This window comes from Conger conger, chromosome 3 (genome assembly GCF_963514075.1).
Source record: "Conger conger chromosome 3, fConCon1.1, whole genome shotgun sequence".
NCBI classification, from domain to species: Eukaryota; Metazoa; Chordata; class Actinopteri; order Anguilliformes; family Congridae; genus Conger; species Conger conger.
The window spans coordinates 740,375-743,461 of NC_083762.1; positions in this window are offsets into that span (position 1 = coordinate 740,375).

A 3,087-nucleotide genomic window follows, 5' to 3' on the forward strand; every position below is an offset into this window, starting at 1 on the left:
CGGACACAGGGACATTGTGCTGCTTTTTGGGGCAGGACCCAGGTCATCTACTAAACAGATCCCCCAGATGGTTGTAAACCCCCTTTAAACATAACATAACATAACATAACATAACATAACATAACATAACATAACATAACATAACATAAAGCTGAGAACAGGCCATTCAGCCCAGCAATGCCTGCTCTTGACTCACACAGCGTGACTTGCTGTGGATCGTGTAGAATCTGCGAGGACATGTTCTCCATACTGACTGAACAGCTGTACGATCATTCTTACAGTTTTCTAAATTGATCTGTTCCATGGAGATTTGAGTGCCCACAAAAATCAAATAAAAGCATTTAAAAATAAATAAAGAGAATGTCCTTGGAACCTCTAGAGTGCAGTCTTCATAAATTCTAATTTAATTGGCATTCAATTTGAACATTTTGTAATTTTTTTAGGTTATGAAAACGCTGCTTAGTGAATCGCCTCCGTTGGGGGTTGCCAGATCAAATCACTTTCTTCCCTTTTATATTACCCTCACAATTAATCGCAGGAAAATGACTGGCAACCGCATAGAGTGCAGGGCATTAAATCACCCCCCACTTCATAAATCTGTGGGGGGGTTAAAAAAAGGCCGGGCCAGCTATTCCACAATGGCAATAAAAGTATCATATTTTTTGGGCCGTCTGACATTTTACAAAGATTGATCATTGAGATCCACACGGGTGATTACAGCGCACTCTCCATTACTCAGGATAATGAAGGCTGTGCGTTTTAATCGGGGGGTTCGGATACATCTCAGCCCAGAGAGAGGAAGGAGGAGCTTCATGAGAAACACACTGAGCATCAGCCTCCCCAGCCATTCCCCAGCCTCTTCTACAGACGGTATGAGCACCATGTCTTCAGTAGAGCTCTTCTACAGACGGTATGAGCACCATGTCTTCAGCAGAGCTCTTCTACAGACGGTATGAGCACCATGTCTTCAGCAGAGCTCTTCTACAGACAGTATGAGCACCATGTCTTCAGCAGAGCTCTTCTACAGACGGTATGAGCACCATGTCTTCAGTAGAGCTCTTCTACAGACAGTATGAGCACCATGTCTTCAGTAGAGCTCTTCTACAGACGGTATGAGCACCATGTCTTCAGTAGAGCTCTTCTACAGACGGTATGAGCACCATGTCTTCTGTAGAGCTCTTCTACAGACAGTATGAGCACCATGTCTTCAGCAGAGCTCTTCTACAGACGGTATGAGCACCATGTCTTCAGCAGAGCTCTTCTACAGACGGTATGAGCACCATGTCTTCAACAGAGCTCTTCTACAGACAGTATTAGCACCATGTCTTCAGTAGAGCTCTTCTACAGACGGTATGAGCACCATGTCTTCAGTAGAGCTCTTCTACAGAAGGTATGAGCACCATGTCTTCAGTAGAGCTCTTCTACAGACGGTATGAGCACCATGTCTTCAGCAGAGCTCGCCTACAGACGGTATGAGCACCATGTCTTCTGTAGAGCTCTTCTACAGACAGTATGAGCACCATGTCTTCAGTAGAGCTCTTCTACAGACGGTATGAGCACCATGTCTTCTGTAGAGCTCTTCTACAGACGGTATGAGCACCATGTCTTCTGTAGAGCTCTTCTACAGACGGTATGAGCACCATGTCTTCAGTAGAGCTCTTCTACAGACGGTATGAGCACCATGTCTTCTGTAGAGCTCTTCTACAGACGGTATGAGCACCATGTCTTCTGTAGAGCTCTTCTACAGACGGTATGAGTACCATGTCTTCTCTCTTCAGTTTACCAAAGGAAAGCAGCGGGACTTTTCCAGAACATGGAAGATTTTTCCAGAACATGGAAGATTTTTCTAGCTGTGGCTTAGAGTTGATCACCTTAGGGTTGCCCTCCTCCCCCTGTTCCAGCCTGGAGCTGTAGCTCAAGACTAAGGCTTCAGCCTTAGCTAACCTGCCTCCTCCTGCCACATCTGCTCTCCTTGGTTGGATGGTGGATTTCTCCAGAACACGGTGGATTTCTCATTTCAGGATCAGATGTACAAATACATCAGCAGTGGAGATTGTTATAAATACACTAGTGTATGAGTGTGTGAATGTATGAGTGTGTGAGTGTGTGAGTGTATGAGTGTGTGAGTGTGTGAGTGTATGAGTGTGTGAGTGTATGAGTGTGTGTGTGTGAGTGTGAGTGTATGAGTGCATGAGTGTGTGAGTGTATGAGTGTATGAGTGGAAGGAGAGGTGAGGCTCTCGTTTCATAGACCATCTAAATAAATCATAATTGTGTTCCGGGTTGTTCCGCACTGTTCCGGGCCCGCTCCGAAACACACACATCCCCCTGCCACTCAGCCAATCGCTCGCTGCTCTCTCCTCTTCTCTCCCTGTGTGTGTGTGTGTGAGAGCATGTGTGTGTGTGTGTTTGTGTGTTTGTGTGTGAATGTGTGTGCGGGTTGGGGGGGTGGTTGGTAGTAGACAGGACATTGCTGATGGTATGGGGACATTGCTGATGGTATGGGGATATGAGGACATTGCTGATGGTATGGGGACATTGCTGATGGTATGGGGATATGGGGACATTGCTGACGGTATGGGGACATTGCTGACGGTATTGGGACATTGCTGACAGTATTGGGACATTGCTGACGGTATGGGGACATTGCTGATGGTATGGGGACATTGCTGATGGTATGGGGACATTGCTGATGGTATGGGGACATTGCTGACAGTATTGGGACATTTCTGACAGTATGGGGATTCAGCATTCAGCATTGCTGATGGTATTGGGACATTGCTGATGGTATGGGGATATGGGGACATTGCTGATGGTATGGGGATATGGGGACATTGCTGATGGTATGGGGATATGGGGACATTGCTGATGGTATGGGGATATGGGGACATTGCTGATGGTATGGGGATATGGGGACATTGCTGACAGTATTGGGACATTGCTGACGGTATGGGGACATTGCTGACGGTATGGGGACATTGCTGACGGTATGGGGACATTGCTGATGGTATGGGGACATTGCTGACAGTATTGGGACATTGCTGATGGTATTGGGACATTGCTGATGGTATTGGGACATTGCTGATGG